The 17,061-nt window shown below is 41.5% G+C and overlaps 1 long non-coding RNA gene across 1 annotated transcript in view; it reads left to right on the top strand.

The window, feature by feature from the left end:
* Window positions 1-14,294, top strand: part of LOC115286835 — a 25,534-nt gene extending 11,240 nt beyond the window's left edge. Inside the window, exons 2-3 of the long non-coding RNA XR_003906310.1 lie at window positions 13,870-13,931; window positions 14,220-14,294. This is a non-coding gene — a long non-coding RNA (uncharacterized LOC115286835). The remainder of the gene's footprint in view (window positions 1-13,869; window positions 13,932-14,219) is intronic.
* The last annotated feature ends 2,767 nt before the right edge of the window (window positions 14,295-17,061 follow it).

The following is a 17,061-nucleotide window of genomic DNA, read 5'->3' as shown; positions in this document are numbered from 1 at the left end:
AGAAGGGAAGCAAAAATAATATAAAAACAGGGAGAGGGATAAAACATAAGAGACTCTTAAATATGGAGAACAAATAGAGGGTTGCTGGACGGGTTGTGCGAGGGGGATGGGCTATATAAGTAAGGGACGTTAAGGAATCTACTCCTGAAATCATTGTTGCACTATATGCTAACTAACTTGGATGTAAATTTAAAAATAAATAAATTAATTAATTAATTAAATAAAAATTTAAAAAATAAATAAAACAAGATAAAGCAAACAAAAGAACCACAGTGAGTTCATAAATGTGAAGACCTCCATTTCACAGCATCCCAAATAAATGATAAAAGCTAGAAGAGAGAAACAAGATGGATTAAAGACTTTGAATGTAGAGCAGAGGAGAGGCCCTCACAAATTACTCCCTGCTAGGGTGAGTCAATAAAATGTTGGTTGGTATTCAATTATTTGGCAGAAAAGCTCACAGAGTAACGGTAGCCACCTTTGCCTGGAGTCCCTCTCACTCATTATTTACAACCCCATCACCCTGGAAGATTGACATTTTGGACTAAGAAATTAGGATCCAAAACCAAAAACATTATTTCCAGAAAATGACAGGATACATAATAGAACTCTCTGGAAGGTACTGTCTCCCCAGGGGCTTGGACAGTGACTTTTGATGTAGGGCCTTTCAGAAAAGATTACTAGTCATAATACCTTGCATTTGCATACCATTTAATCATTTGCAAAGCACTTTTAAGTATCCATTAGGTAAGCCTTTAAAAAAAAAAAAAGACCAGGATTGAGAAGGATGTGGGAAACCAGTTATTTCTTTGCATTATCGGGAGAAAATGTAAATTGCTTCAGCCTTTTTGGAGGGCAATTTGGCAAACCTAGCAATCACGCTGTTAGGAATTTATTCTCTATGTGCAAAAGAAAAAAATAAACATATAAGTAGTTTGTTGCAATATCATGTGAAATAGAAAAAAGGTGAGGGAAAACCTTACTACCAATCAGGAAATATCCAAAAAAATTCATTATATACTGGAACTAGGAAATACTTAGAAGTATCTACTAGAAAGTGAGAGAAATTTGAGGTCTTGGTATGGAAAAACATCTGCCATCAAGTACTAAGTACAAGTCCCAAGGGTTTTATTGTGTGTGTGTGTTTGTGTGCGTGTAATTTGTATGAGCACATCTACATTCAGGGGTTACCTCTTGGGAGTGGGTTTGAGGTTGAGAAGGACATTAAGTATGGACTTTATGGACTTTGCAGAATTCCTAATGCGAACACAAAACTGACCTCTTGCCCAGGTTTATAAGTATGTATGTCACTCTTAACAGGACAGGTGGCAGGAAATTAAACAACAAAACCACTATGAGGGTCACCTTATCCCCACGGAGTCCCTCCAAATAAATGAGATCTTAGGCCAGTTGCTCTAAGTGCCAAATTCCAAACCAGAGAGAAGTATCTTTGTAGCCGGTGTGCAGAGGTTCAAGAGGTGCAAAACCCTGGCTCTGGGAACCTGAACAGCCTGGGTTCAACCCCTCAGCACTGTCAAAACCAGAGGCAGAAAAAAAGTCGTGGCTAAACAAGAAAGGAATTTATTTCGGTGAGGCCACTGCTGGGAAAGCGGTGGACTAACATATTGATGACTGTCTCCAAAATGCTGAAAAGACTTCCAGGTATATAAGGAAAATGTGGAAAAAAGTGAGTGGGGATGTGCAGGTAGGCAGTGAAGGTTAAATCAGTCATTGTCTTGGGCAAGGTCTTGCTGGCTCAGATCAGTCCTTGTTGCTAGAGGGGATAGTTTTGGTTCCCATCTGGGGATGCTTTGCTCACAGGGTCTTCTGCCTGAGCCAAGAGACAAGGTGAAAAGAACCCAAAAATGAAGGCAGCCAGAGCCCTCTTCCATCTTGGCCTTTCCAGTGGTGGATGTCTGTGTGTGACTTTGCACATGTGCTAGTAATTTGTGAAAATGGCTCTTTCTCCAGTATGAATGGACAGCCTGTCATCTGTGTCTTTTCTTTACCTGTCTGTGGCATATATTCTTTAGCCTGGTGAGCTATCCTCAAACTATCGTTCGTTCTCAATCATAGCTGCACATTGGAATCATGTGAGGAGTTTTAAAAATGATTCATGTGTCGGTTCCCCTCCCAGAAGTCCTGCTTAATTAGTCTCAGGTGTCAGGGCATCATGATTTTAAAAATTTCCCAAGAAATTCCAATACATAACCAAGTTTGAGGACCACCACTGTTCTATAACTTAGACTCACGTATGCAAGTAAATGACCGTCTTTCTCTAAATGCTTTGTCTTGACATCTCTTTTCCAGCATTTCTTTCCCCAAATTATTTATGGCAATTGTACATTATGTTAAAGTTACAGAAAAGAGGAGCACCTGGGTAGCTCAGTCTGTTGAGCATCTGACTTCGGCTCAGGTCAGGATCTCACAGTTTGTGGGTTTGAGCCCCGCGTTGGTCTTGTGCTGACTGTTGGCTCAGAGCCTGAAGACCGCTTTGGATTCTGTGTCTCTTTCTCTCTCTGCTCCTCCCCTGTTCATGGTCTGTCTCTCTCTGTCTCTCAAAAATAAATAAAATGTAAAAAAAAAATAATAAAATAAAATTACAGAAAAGAAATATTCTTTATACTAAAAAAAATCATATTGCGAATTGATTTTGGAAAGTTCTAGATTTTCCCAATGCTGTGTGTGATAGATGTCAATTAATGCTTCCTCTCCACTTATCAGTGAGGAAATTGAGTCACAGAAAGGATGATTGAATTCACCAAGTTCTGCAGTGACTAGGTAAGGCCCTGGATTCTTACCCATGTCATCTCAGGATAGCTCTGGACTATTTAGAATTCATTTCACTGCCAGCACCATTGGACTAGGACTTGGCCAACCAGCTCCAGGAATCTGGGAAACAAGAAAAGTCTAGACGAGATCACTCTGGTTAAAAGTGACAATATACAGCCTTCAGGTCCTGCTTTTCCACTATCAGCTGTGTTATAACTTTCTTACATCTCCAGCCTCCTGGCTTTCCTCACCTTCTTTATCCCTGCCTGCCCAGACTCCCCTTGGTCCTAGTCTATATGGGGCAGTCACAGGCCACAGGTAGCTACTGAGCCCTTGAAATGTGCCTAGTATGACTGAGGTGCCAAATTTTTAGGATGTTTTCAATTTAAATGACTTTAGATTAAAACGTGTATAGCCACACATGGCTAGCAGTATGGTACTGGACAGTGCTATTCAGAGTGGCTTGAGAGGACACCTCCCACACACTGAAAATGATTACAGAACAGAAAAGATGTATTTGATGACACTGTGCTTACACATAGGGTGAAGGCAGGTTTAAAAAAAATTGCTTGAGAACCATTGTACAGTGTAAAGTCAAAACTCCGCAGCGGCTGTATCTCTGCCCATTAATTCCAGCCATACTGACATTTGTTAGGCTCCTGAAGACCATCATCTTTTCCCATGTTATTCCCTCTACATCAAATGCTGGCCACCATTCTCTTTACCTGGATTCCACCCTTCTTTCAAGACACAGCTGAATGAATGTACCTGGACCTGGACTGGGAAGCTCTTTGACCTACATACCTACTACTCCCCAGCTCCCCGGGGCAGCCACCGCTCCCTGCTAGCATTTCCAGCACTAGGCATGTCTCTCCTTACATTCTGGGTAGTGATTTAGGTCTTATGAGGAGACCCATAGAGACAGACAGCACAGGGCTGTATGTGGAGATATCTTTGGTAGAGAGATCTGCATTGCTCTGGAAATCCAAACAAGGGACCACCAGAGCCCGGCTGGAGAGCGTGGGTCCTCTGAAAAGCAGATGTGAAGACCGGATATCATGAGCAACAACATTTATCAGGGGAAATGCCTGTGAGATAAAATAGGGCTGAGCTTGAGAGGCTGAAGTGGTCATGAGACCACACCGCAAACACGCCGTGGATTCTAGAGCAGTGTCTGGTCCCTGAGCCAAGTATGCTCCCCAAACTGAAGATCTGAGAAGTGCCAGTACACCAGCCCCAGAGGGTGATGCACTGAGTAAAAATACTCACTTTATACGTGATTAAGTTCTACACTAAGAACAGTTGTTTTTATTGTAAACCCCCATGAGCAGGTTAAATGGCAACATCAGGAGAGCACCTCAGAGCTAACAAGGGGTCATTGGATGGAAATTAACCAATTAAACTACAGATGTTGTTTTGAAATTGAATTAAATGGTATACGAAATGCAGGCTTTGGTTTTACTATCGAAACCTCTTTCTAAATAAATTTAGGTTTTGAATCTGGCAACTGGTGAGGGTGTGAAACTCCTTTTCCCTTGGGCATTTAAGATTGAGAACAACCAAGCAACACGGGTTGAGTAGTATCCACCATGTGCTTATCCCTGGGCTGAATGACACAGGGGATTAGGACCCTAGGAGGAGGCTGGTTCTTTGGAGGAACTCATTGGTGAGATGAGATCTAAACTCATAAATGACAGAAACATGAAGAACTACATAGGTACAGCTGTATCATCTGGACAGACAAAATACAACCTACTCAGACAGAGGAAGCAGGTCTTGTCATGGACTGGGAGACCAGGTGAACGCATCTAAGACTGTGCTATATCACTGCTCTAATCAAGGCTAAGTAACTGACATGCTCTAGACATGATGAAAACAAGACAAAGATGGGAGTGAAATCAGTGAGATGGAATGAAAAATATTGTCATTAGGTGACTGAGTAGGATCTTTCTTGGGGTTCTGGACACAAAGCCCCACCTGTCACCCAAGCTTCTGGGATAAACTCATGTTTCCCTCTGAGTTTCTGAGCCACTGACCTGACCTTTACTCACCCCGTCCTTCATGCCTTCCAGGTGAGGGGCAGTTTCTGTGCTCTCCCAACCATAGATGGGTCGAATCGACATTCCTACCCCCAGTCTTGGCCTCAGATTCCCTTTTCAGGGAGCGAAGGCTTGGGCTGAGTCATCCCAGTGATAAATGCTGTAGTCACTCTAGGGAGGTGTCCCCAGATGCCCCTGCTGGAGGGCGACCAAGTGAGTAACCCTGCCAGTGTCACATGGTTCTGGAATGGAGCTGGCTTGTGCCTGTGCCAGGTCCATGTAATGAACGGGGTTGCTCACAACACACACAAACCCTGACAGTTCCATTGAGAGGACTGGAGGTCTGTCTGAGGGTCTGTAGATGTAAGTGAACCTGCAGATGGAAGGCTTATGACCCAGCAGACAGGTGACCCATGCTCATGTGATAGGGTTCAAGAGAAGCATTTCTTGGGGGAGTGCTCACTGTGAATCCCCAGTGGGGATGTGTGGGAATCACCTGCCCTCTTCCATGCATTCTTTGCTCTCCTCAACACAGCCCTTGTGGCTGACACAGAAATGCCAGCAGCTTGCTCACCTTGGGCAGAGAGTTTGGAAAGAAATGACAATCTCCAAGATGTAGGATCATGTGAAAGCTAAAACCCATTGTCAGAATCTGAGTGAGGAAGTCAGATGACCAGAATGCTTCCTCCTGGGAGTTGCCTGCATGGCCCAGAGTTTTGAGGGGCTGCACAGCAGCCATAGCACCAAGTTTTGGGACCTGGAATTTCATCCCAGGTCCCTTGTATTGCTAATGGTGAGGTTTGGACATTTGCTCTGGGTTTTAGCATGTATGTCCTTCATGTTAATCTTCCATGTCATTAATTTGGGTTTCTAGTGTGTACTTGAATCCCTTGAATTCTAAAGAATTCACAATTCTCTCTCTTCCTCCCTCTCTCCTTCCCTCTCCATCTCCTTCTTCTTCCTTCTGTCTCTCTTTCTCCCTCTTCTTTTTTCTCCCTCTCCATTCCCAGATTGACATCTGTCCCATGCAGGCACTCCTTTTCATGAGGGCCGTCAACTTTGTGTGGTCAACTTCTTCCTCTCTCTATCTGCATCCCCGTCAGTGTCTGTTCTGGGGCCCACTGCTAAAGGCTGGGTAACAGAAGTGACATCCCATGAGCAGGGAGCAGAAGATGCATAGATGCCCTGCCCCAAAAGCTTCATTTCCAACAGGAAGCCATTCTGTTTTCTGTGATTAGCTATAAAGGCCAATGCTCTTCCAGTCTCAGAATAAAGAGAACACATCAGTGGCTTCTGTATCTGAAAATGGTGGTAAATTAGAATAACTTGTGTGTATGAGCTTTGACTTTCTAAATTCTTTCCTTCCTTCCTTTATTCAACTGATTTTTTTCAGCATTAGTTTATTAGCAAAGCATTCTCTTATATTCAGAATAATAGCCCAGATACACAGGAAAATGTGGAGAACACTCTGCTCATTTTGTAGAGAGGCAAACTGAGTTCTAAACAGTTAATTGTGGGTCACCCAGATTCCTGGTAGGAAAAAAAGGTTAAGAGAGTAGGTCTCCTGATTCTCCATCACAAGGGTCCCTTCTTCTATAACAGGTAAGGTATACAAAAGTTTGTGTATGTAAAGATCTGACTGATGCAGATAAACAGTTCTGGTTTAGGAACTGGGAAACTTGGGTTCCAGATTCAACCTACCCTTAACCAGATCTGGGACCTGACAAATCACATCACTTCTCTGAGCTTCAGCTTCAGAAAAAATGAAGTGATGAGCTCAATTTGTTTACACATTGTCTACAAACCCCATCATTTCAAAAATATGACTCCTTAGAACTAAGGAAATGGTCCTGAATGAAGAAGACTCTTGGTCTTTCCATCTGGTTTAGCTTGGAGCTGGCCTAACAGCATTTACCCTGCACAGCCCATGGATTGGCTGCCTTTGGTAAAGCAGCAGGAGCATTTTCAAGGTTGATCTCTCTGTGTAGGTATACCAGAAAGCAACCTAGAGTATCCTTAACTATGGCCAAGGGCTCCCAAAAGCCCAGCATACCTTGTCACTAGCCGGTAGGAAGATCTCCTAGAGTGAAGATATCTTTTGGCATTGATTTTTTAAAAAACGATCTGGAATGTTCAATTACCAGTGTTTCACTACATGATGTTCACATATCTGGGCAGGTCACTCATTAGCACTTATTAAAACATAGGCGTAGATGAATTGATCATATTAACCCTATGCCACCGACTTAAGTGAATAACTACCCAGAGAACATGGGACTAAAACGATGTGGCCGAGAGAAATAAGGCTGGAGGCAGTGTCTAGAGAGATTCATATAAGATACCAGTCGTAGTGAAGGTAATGAAAGGGAGTGGAGACTAGTAGGGAATAAACAAGGCATTGTTGATAATAAACTTGATCAATGTACCAGGATAGCTGTAAGAGTTTGGATTATATTGGAGAGAAAGAAGACTAGCATTAGCAGTGGCTGAAGTCTTGAACCTGGAGGAGATGCCTGGAGATTACTTAGCCCAGTGACCTGGTTCCAGACAAGAAATTACTTGTGTTATGTAGAAGAGAAAATTATATTATCTACCATTTATTTTGTGTTCATGATGTGCCCGATATTTTTTTTTCTAAACCTCACAACAATCCTGAAAAATAAATATGATAATCTCTATGGTATGTGAGAACCCAAGACTCAGGGGAATAATTTTCCCAAAGCTACCTAGTGGGGCTTGAATTTCTTTAACTCAATGGTTGATGTGTTCTCCACTCTACCATTAGGCCTATCAGGGCCAATTTTACTGACCTTCAAGGAGGAGAGTTTAGTAAAATTTTCCATTTACCCTAGGACAGCCAATAATATTGATACAAAGGAAGGTCCTTACACTGGATAGAAAGCTTCTCTACATCCAGTAGTACAAGTCTTCTTTTCATTATGTCCTTATTGCAAATAAAGTTCAACTGATTAGCATTATTTCTATGCTGCCCTTTATAAAGATATCCCTCTGGGTCTTGGTTTTGAGGAAATAAACATTTGACTTTAATTGATAGTAATTGCTTTTAGTGCTGTGATTTGAACTGTGGTCTCTTGGGCTGGTTTAGACAGTGACAGTAAATGGCTTCTCTTGGTCCAAATTCAGCCTACCCATTGAATTCCATCATAGCAACATCTCCAAGGCTTCCTGGCCTCTTTACAGTTTTTAGAGTGTGTGCAGCTTTATTATGACACTTCCATTAGTACATTACTTTGTACTGGAGAGATTTGTCTACTAGACTAATTTCCTCTATTAGGTAGAGACTGAGTATCCCTAATGTAGCAAGATAATTTGCAGTAAGATTAATTTCTGTTGTTCTTTCTGATGTAAGTTGTTCCCCTTTAATCCTAAGAAGGTAGCCAAACCTTTCTACTGTCTTGATTGAAATATTCATTAGTGGCTTTTAAAGTGTTACAGTACCCAAAGCAGATGTTATCAAACTCCCAGAAGATACTCTAAGAAGGTTTTTGTGATTGAAGGTTCATCTGTATAAGTTGGAAGTAAGTTTTCCAGGGTAGAGGAGATCCAAAGGTTGGGAAGAATAGAATCTGCTGGACTGTGGTTGGGCCAGGAGTTTTCTTGAAAGGAGGGAAGATTCTGTAAGTTTTGTTTAAGTAGTGAGGCCTACCTTCTGGTTCCCATGAAAGCCTCTAAGGGGAAGGCGGGCCTTCGAGGGGAATGGCTTCTTGGTTACTTGTACATGTTAGACAGTATTTGAGCAGACATGTCTGTTCCCTGGATTGGCAGAGGACAGCAGAGCTGTCTACTTTCATAGACAACAAGTAGGGCTTTAATAATTAGTGTTGACCAGAGGGCAAAGGCCTTTCCCAGAACTCTGGACTGGTTTAGACTTCAAGACTCTTTTGTGGCCCTAAGGTAAAAAACCAGTTTCCTTAAAGCCTGCCATGACAAAGATTAGAATTTGCATTTGCCTAGGCAAGTAAGGGTTTTGAGGAGCTTGAATTTGATTTAAAACAAAGACTTTACACTTCTCCTAGTTGAAAATAGTAAAATAAAAAGCATTCCCTAATACCCTTATCTTTCTCCACTCCACCTTAACTATCATACTGCTCCTCTGGTTTGTAAAGCTGCTCAGTAGATCTTTTGGATTATTATCTCAGCATCCCATGACCAAATCAAGTTTGTAAAGACTCACTTCTTCTTACGAATAAGGTTGATTAAAACAAATATTCATAGCAAAAGCATCAGGAAAAGGATACACATGGGATGGAGTCCAGAGCTATGACCTGTAGGCTTCTGAAGTCTGCCCTATTTGGAGCCATGCAATACACACTTTTTCTCTAGAAATAAGCTACAGTGGAATGTGGAGTATGTCTCTGTCCAGGGAAGTCCATTCCAATCTTGGGATCTGAAGCTTTTAAGGAGGGCTGACCATATAGACACATACTTCTATGCAACTAGCCATGGTAACCAACTTCCCCCAACAACAAAACCAGATACATCATGACTCTTGTTGCTAAATAATCCTGCGAAGTCCTGACTAGCTGGTACAGCATGCCCCTTTCATCTAGGCATACGTAACATCATCCATCAGTATTAGAGAACACAAGGAGTTTCCCAAGGGTCAGTAATGGTTTCAGGCTTTCCTAAAGCCATGTAATAACCAGACCTGCTGTGTCAATTGTGTTGTTGCTAATTAAATGCACAACATCTCTAAAGATATAAAAAAGAACTACTAGAATCCTTAAATGTTTAAATACCACCGTATTGTTAGCTGTCTTTCTGTTCTGGATCACTTTTTACATGCGTAGACACATGCACACAAACACACACAGATCTTTTTCATCACTTCCTCATATGCATGTGAACCAATGAGAACAACACAAGTTAACTGAAGCATGTTGCTGTCATCAAACACGCCACCTCCCTCACCGGGGAGCTCCCATGGCCAGGCTGCTCCTCCTCCCAAGTGTGTTCTCAGAACTCGATACTTTTCCTAGCACACATCTCATCAGTTTGCATACTTAATTCTCATTTATTGATGATTCTCCCTCTCTAGAAAATGAGCATCTTGAGTATCTAGACTATGTCTTGTTCATAGATAAAAGCTTAGCGCCTGACATAGGACCTAGGACCTAGCAGGTGGTCAGGGGCACTTGAGTGGCTCAGTCAGTTAAGCATCTGACTCTTGGTTTAGGCTCAGGTCATGATCTCACAGTTGTGGGATTCAGTCCCGTGTCCAGCTCTGTGTTGACAGTGTGGAGCCTGGTTGGAATCCTCTCTTTCTTTCTCTCTCTGCCCATCCCCCACTTACACATGCTCTCTAAATAAATACATAAATAAATATTTTTCAAAGAATTAATACATGAGTGTATGAATTAATTTTTCTTATCCTCCTGTTCTAAACCTTCAATTCTGATCCTTTCCTGAACACAACATCTTCTGCCTATTATGGATCCTTATAATTCAATGGTCAAAACTATGAATATTACATATAAACTCTCCAGGCTCGCTGTGTGGAGACTTTCTTCCCAGCATCTTCTAGTTCGTAGGAAAAATTCTGGAGCTTCCTCTAACATTAGTGCCAGCAGGTTCAGTCTCACATACCTGTCATATGCCCAGATCACAGCGTCCACATGGGCTCAGTGGACTCAGGCCTCAGAAGTCCCTCACTTCAAGCTCAGTTCCACAGACACGCTATGTCTTCCACCTTACGTCCTCATTTCAGACACATGTGATGCCAGTGGCTTTTGTTGCCTTTTTCCTGCTCCCTTTCTTGTTTCCTTTGATTTTGGCTTTTAAAATTTTTAATTTGTTTCCTAAAATCTCTTTCTCCTGTTTCCTCTCATAATTATCTTTTTTTTTTTCTTTTTTTTAATGGGAAGCCCATGGTTGCTTCTGAGGCCAGGGGTTAAAGCATTGTGTTAGATGTGGTTACTTACAGCCTGCAAAGGGGATGCAATCTAGGGGATCCCATGACCCTTGAAAATGGCCCGGACAGTATCACCAGGAACTCTGAAAACCTAAGAGCCAAGAACATTACTTGAGAATTTTCCTGCCTCCTCCCCAAAATTCATTTTTAATAGTGAGATCTCTTTAAGGGAAGCTTCAAATTTAACTTCAAAAGTAGTGCTTGCAAGATTTGAGACCTAGTCAATTAAATGAATCCAAAATATAAAGCTTAATAACAAAACCCAAGTTTCTTGGGGCACCTTGGTGGCTCAGCTGGTTGAGTGTCCGACTTTGGCTCAGGTCATGATCTCAAGGTTCATGGGTTCAAGCCCTGCCTCAAGCTCTGTGCTGACTGCAAGCTCAGAGCCTGGAGCCTGCTTCAGATTCTGTGTCTCTTACTCTCTCTGTCCCTCCCCTGTTCATGCTCTGTCTCTCTCTGTCTCTCAAAAATAAATAAATGTATAAAAAAAAAAGCAAGTTTCTTTTCTGTTCAGTCGGTATGATGGAGAGATAAGGGAATGTCCTTAGATAACCAGTGTCATGAACTTGGCCGCCATTCCAAGGTCCCAACTAAAATGTATTCAAAGAATGCTTATAATTTGCCCCTAAAGTTCAAGGCAGAATGAAACAATTTGTGGTCTGATTTTGGTTTGTTTTTGTGGGGGCGGGGAGAAGAGGACGGTGAATAGATAATAGACTCTATACTAACTTAAGGAGAATAATCTCTGACTACATCTCTTACCGTCACCACCTCACCCCATCCCAAACCATATTCCAACACATTGCACTTGGATTTCAACTTTTCTAAACTAAAACCACATGGAACATGTGGTTTATTTGAGTAAATATATTTCTTACTTTGGTCAACTCATTATTTTCCTAAATGAAGTTTCCTTATATGTAATAATATCAAAAAATATTTTTCAAAAATGTAAATCCTAGGCTTCCAAGAAATAAGATCACAAAAGTTGCTCCTGCCCATTGTAACCCGCTTAATAATCAGGTATGCAGTGGAGCACACCATAGTAGGCTCTCTTGAAATGAGACCGCCTGGGTAATCATTATTCAATTATCTACAGAAGATTTATTCTGTGTCTAGCCTGAGCTAAAGACAACATAGCAGCAGTGGAGGCTGAGCTTTTCAATCCCAAAGACCTGCGTTTGAGTACAATTAATTGCTGTATAATTTACTAGAAAAGTTTTATATTAGCCAATGTACTTAGTTTCTATGAGCTTAAGTTTCTTCCTTTGTAAAATGAATATCTTGATAACTATTACCTGGGGTAAGGATTCATTTAAACAAGCCAGTATTTGTGACGTTCTGAGCCTAATGCCTGGCACATAACTGGTCAATAATTGTTAGCTATGATGCTAAGGATGGAATGAGGTTCAAGGAATGATAAAATATGGTTCCCACTTTTAAGACACCTTTCATTTAGTTCAGGAGTCAAAACCAACATTCACAAAACGCAATGAATGCTGAAGGTTAGTACCGAAACAAATGTTAAGTTATTTGATTGTATGGATTAGGGGAACTATCAATGGGATTTGTGTATCTATGATAGCAATGTTGAGCTGTAATGTATCATCCTTTGTGGATATTAAATACAAAATTAAATTAATTACATTTATTAAAAATTCAATTAAATTTGCTAATAAATGTATTATAGATTACAAATTTAAAATAAGAATACTTAATGTATTTTTCATTTCAACTCAGATTATTTCCAAATATTGGGCAAAAGCAAAGAGGACTATTCTTTCCTGCATAATTTCAGGACAATGTGAAGGGTACTTCAGGTTGATGAACTAAAAGTAGCTCCTCTATGTGGGCCCTGAAATTATTATTATGCCATTGGTCACAGCTCCCACGAATGGGTCACAGACAAAGGGCAAAACTGTAAACCAGGCTACAGCCCATAAGTGAGCACATATTCAGACTCTCTCTTCTGAGTTTTTGTTGGATGAGGGTTCAGGAAACACATTCTTTAAATGTTGTTCTAAGCACAATGTCACCCTCCTCATAATTTCAGAGTAAACAGACCTGAGTAAGTGACAGGTATAAAATACTGTAGACAAGGTCAAGACCATTAAGAGATCCTTGAAAAACCTCATGTATCACTGGGGTAAGAGGAGTTTGACAGAGAGGTCACTGCCTGGAGGCATGGGACCAAAGTGCAGGACAAGATATAGTGATTGTTGTGTGGTCAAGGGTACGAGCTCTGCCTTCTTTTGGGCTTTGACATTGACTTTTCATCAAGGGCTGTAATTGCCTTCCATTCCCCCTCTTCCCTGAGCCTATCATCTGGCTCTGGATTAGGACATAAATATTCAGCATTGTCTCCAGGAAGAAATTTAGAATCAGAGACTCTTGGGGTTGGAGATGACTTTAATAGTCATCCCATCCAAGGACCATTATGAAACTTGAGTCTTTTCTGCTCCATCTTCCCAAGTAGCTGATTAGCTATTGTAGGAGAACAGTTGTTGATGGGGAGTTGGTTCCTATACAGATGTGGACTTCTCTCCCAGGATTATTCTTGCAAATATCAATCCACTTCTAGATTGGCTAATCCTTGAGTACTGACTGTGTGCTATTTACTGTTATAACCACACCTAATACAGAATCTAGCACTTAGTAAGTGCTAGTTGAATTATAATATAATATCTAATTATTATTGAGTGCTTAGTGTATCCCAGACCCTACACCAATCACCTTCTCTGCAATGACTCATTTGATCTTCAAAATAGCCCTTCATGGTAAGTATCCTTTTTATCCCTGTTTTTGCAGAATATAAAAACATGAGATTCAGAGAGACTAAGTGAATCGCCTGAGGTCATGTAACCAGTTAATGATAAAGTGGGAATTTAATGTGAGTGTGCAGGTCTGAGCTTGAACTCTTAATTGCTAGTTTAGATAAATGAAAATAAATAAATAATTGGGGAAAATCAGTCGACCTGTAACTTCTACCATTAATCTTAAATCTCTATTTGTGGCTGGTCAAATCCCTTTCTGTATGACATAAGTCATAGTTAAAACCAGCCTCAGGTTGTCTTTCCCTCTTCTTCCCTTTTGTGACTGCACATCACTTTTTTATGTTCCTCACAGGAATGGTTCCAAGGAGCTTCATCTTCTAAAGATCTTCTATGGACTCAACTAGAAGATTTCTTGTAAATTATCTTGGCTATTAACTTCAGATTCTTTACCTGGTCAGGTTTTGAAATGATTACCATCCCTCTTATTTGGTAGACACCTTCCTGCTAGGCTTATTCGTGGGCCACACTTCTTTCAAGGGATGTCCTTAGTGGGGTGGAGTCATGCTCACATGGCAGAACCAACTTCCAACTGCTCACTGACTTCTTACAAACTCCTGTGTCTTGTTGTACCACCTGGACATATTGGGTGATAAGATTCTTCCCAATGATCTCTGCTCTAATAGAAGGTTTGCTTTTCTACAGATGCTGCAGAGGCACTTTCCTTCACCTCAAGGCCTTGGACACAGGGTCCTGTCTCATCAGCATAGAACCTCATAGAAGATTACATGTTTAATATGAGTGACACCTCTGAATACTCTCGTATGCTATTCAGGGTGTGTTATGTGTAAAACTGTTACAGTAGAACCTTGGATTGTGAGCAACTTGTTCTGTGAGTGTTCCACAAGATGAGCAAACATTTCTAATACATTTTAACTTGATAAACGAATGATGTCATGCAATATGAATAGTATGTGATGGTGAATACCACAAGATCACAACTGAAATTCACTTTTATATACAAGTACTTTGGATGACAAGCATGTTTCTGGAACAAATTATGCTCACAAGTCAAGGATTTACTGTACACACACACACACACACACACACACACACACACACATGCTTGTAATAGCTTCTTCCAAGTGGTTGAACTGGGGCTATCGGACTTTCAAAGTCAACACAGGCAACATAGGAGCCAGAGCAAGGATCCAGACTTCTGGCCCTGCCAGGCCAGGGCTGCTTTTCTTGCACCACAAAGCTTTCTAGTCCAGATGTCTAGAGGGTCACTTCCTGCTTTGAACCCCACAGGCCCCTTGGATACTAATTTAACATGAAGGAGCTCTAGGAGCTAAGTTATAAATAATACTCGTGTTGGCCCTAGGAAGGAAGGAAATGAAGTGTTCTGCCAAATTGCCATTTTCCATGAGGCCCCAACCAGCACACTCCTTCACAGCCTCTGGTTTGTCAGGCTGGTACAACGACTCACCTTTTCTTCTTCTTTCTGCATCATGCTGTGGTGGAGGGGACAAGGGAACTAGGGAACTTGCAGCATCTATGTTGCTGGACCAATATCACCCCATTTTTATTGTACTATTCCTCTGCCTCCTAAATTTTGAGTGAAGCTAACTGGGAAGTGTCATTTGTTTGAACAAAACACATTCTGTGGCTCTATGAAGGAAGCAAGTAGTCTAGCGAAAGCTAAAAAGTAAGGGAAGCATCTTGTTCATGTATAATCATGTTCCCCTATGCAGACCTCAGTCACGCAGCCAGCAGTGAAAACGTCCGTGAGGACAGAGGTCAGGCAGGTAGGCCGATGTGTGGAGCAGGCCAGGTGGAAGAAATGAATGGGGAAATGTGGGGACTGTGCCACACTGGAAGGTTCAAGTCCCATCCAAGGGGACAGCTGTTCACTCCAGCTAGATGTTGCTGCCAGAACGTCTGACTTGTCAAAAGGAGCCACATGTCAGGGTTTATAGAAATTGCTAAATGTCTGCAGTGAATTCCATTAAAAACAAAACAAAAAAATAAGACACCACATGGGACATGTATGTTTCCCAGTTCTTGTTCTGTGACTCCACCGCAATTCAAAGGCTCTTACAGACAAGGCAGAGGCTAATATTCCATTGCACAGAAGAGGCAAAGCCAAGATGGTGGAAGTAGATCACCCTGCGGCACAATTGGCATGTGGCAGAACTGAATCTCATCTAAACCGAGAGCCAAGCCCTTTCCACGGGGCTGTATTGCCTCCCCTACCGACAAGGATGTAGAAACAAACCAGTATCAATGAACAAAATGGGGTGTTGACACATGGATCCCAGCGAAAGGCAACACGTGTACAAGTTACCACAGCCCAGAAATTTCCTGTCCTCTCTGCGTCTCGATATCCTCATTTGTTAAGCAAGGCCCAGGACTAAGAGGACAGCGAAGACCTCTGGATCTGGACTGCATGGCGCCGAGCAGGACTTCTGTCTGCTTTGTGAGTTATGGTGTTCCAGCAACCCAGTGCCGCACATGGCATGTAAGAAGACCCTTAATAAGCATTTCTTGTCTTAATGAAAATCTTACAAAATGCATTTTAATGTACTTACAATGTCTACAAGAAAGGTTCATTCATTCATTCATTCATTCATTCATTTATTCAATTTACAGAGAGGTGTTGAGCACCTGCCATGTATGTACAATAAAACCCTGGTTTACGAGTGAAATTCATTCCAGAAACATGCTTGTCATCCAAAGCACTCGTATATCAAAGCAAATTGAAACAACCATTGGCTCAGTTGTGACCATGAGACGTTTGGCATCACGTACTGCTCGTATTGCAAGAGATCACTCATTTATCAACTTATTAAAAATGTTTGCTTGGCTTGCGGAACACTCATGGAACGAGCTACTCGCAATCCAAGGTGTTACTGTAGTAATGTTCTAATGGCTCTCTGCAATGACGTAAATGAATCCCTCCTACAGAAAAGGGGTAATAATGATAAGAGCTAAACTTTGTAACACGTATTATGCATATGATCAAGACTGTTTCAAGCACGTTGTATATAGTAATTTATTTAAATCCTTGCACTATCCTATTGGAATTGCTATATGATTCTTATCCCCACTTTGCAGGTGAAAAATCTGAGGTGGGAAAGAAAGTAAGAATATGCCTGAGGCCACACAGTTAGTTCGGTAGAACCTGGTTTTAACCTCAGTTGTCAGGCTCAAGGATCTACACTCCTAACCACAGTGCTACACACTTGTCAAGAAAGGAAGGAGAAAAAGGCACTTATTAAATCCTGCTGCTTTCCAGGTACTGACTTACCTAGACACTTCTGCAAAACACTAAGGGTTTATTTCTCATAGTAATGCAAGAGGTTGATAGTTTTATCGTCATCTTTGTATCAACTTGTTCGGTCATGCAGTTAGCAAGCTGTCACACAAGAAATGACAAGGCTGCAGGTAAGGACCAGTTCTAGTGCCCAGGGAGATCACCAGAAGGGAATTCTGCATCCAGACGACAGGGAGAAAATCCCGTTCTCTGTTCCCATGGCTGTCATCT

This window comes from Suricata suricatta, chromosome 3, assembly GCF_006229205.1.
Source record: "Suricata suricatta isolate VVHF042 chromosome 3, meerkat_22Aug2017_6uvM2_HiC, whole genome shotgun sequence".
NCBI lineage: Eukaryota > Metazoa > Chordata > Mammalia > Carnivora > Herpestidae > Suricata > Suricata suricatta.
The sequence above is the reverse complement of the archived record's forward strand: the minus strand, read 5'-3'. Positions and strand labels throughout refer to the sequence as shown.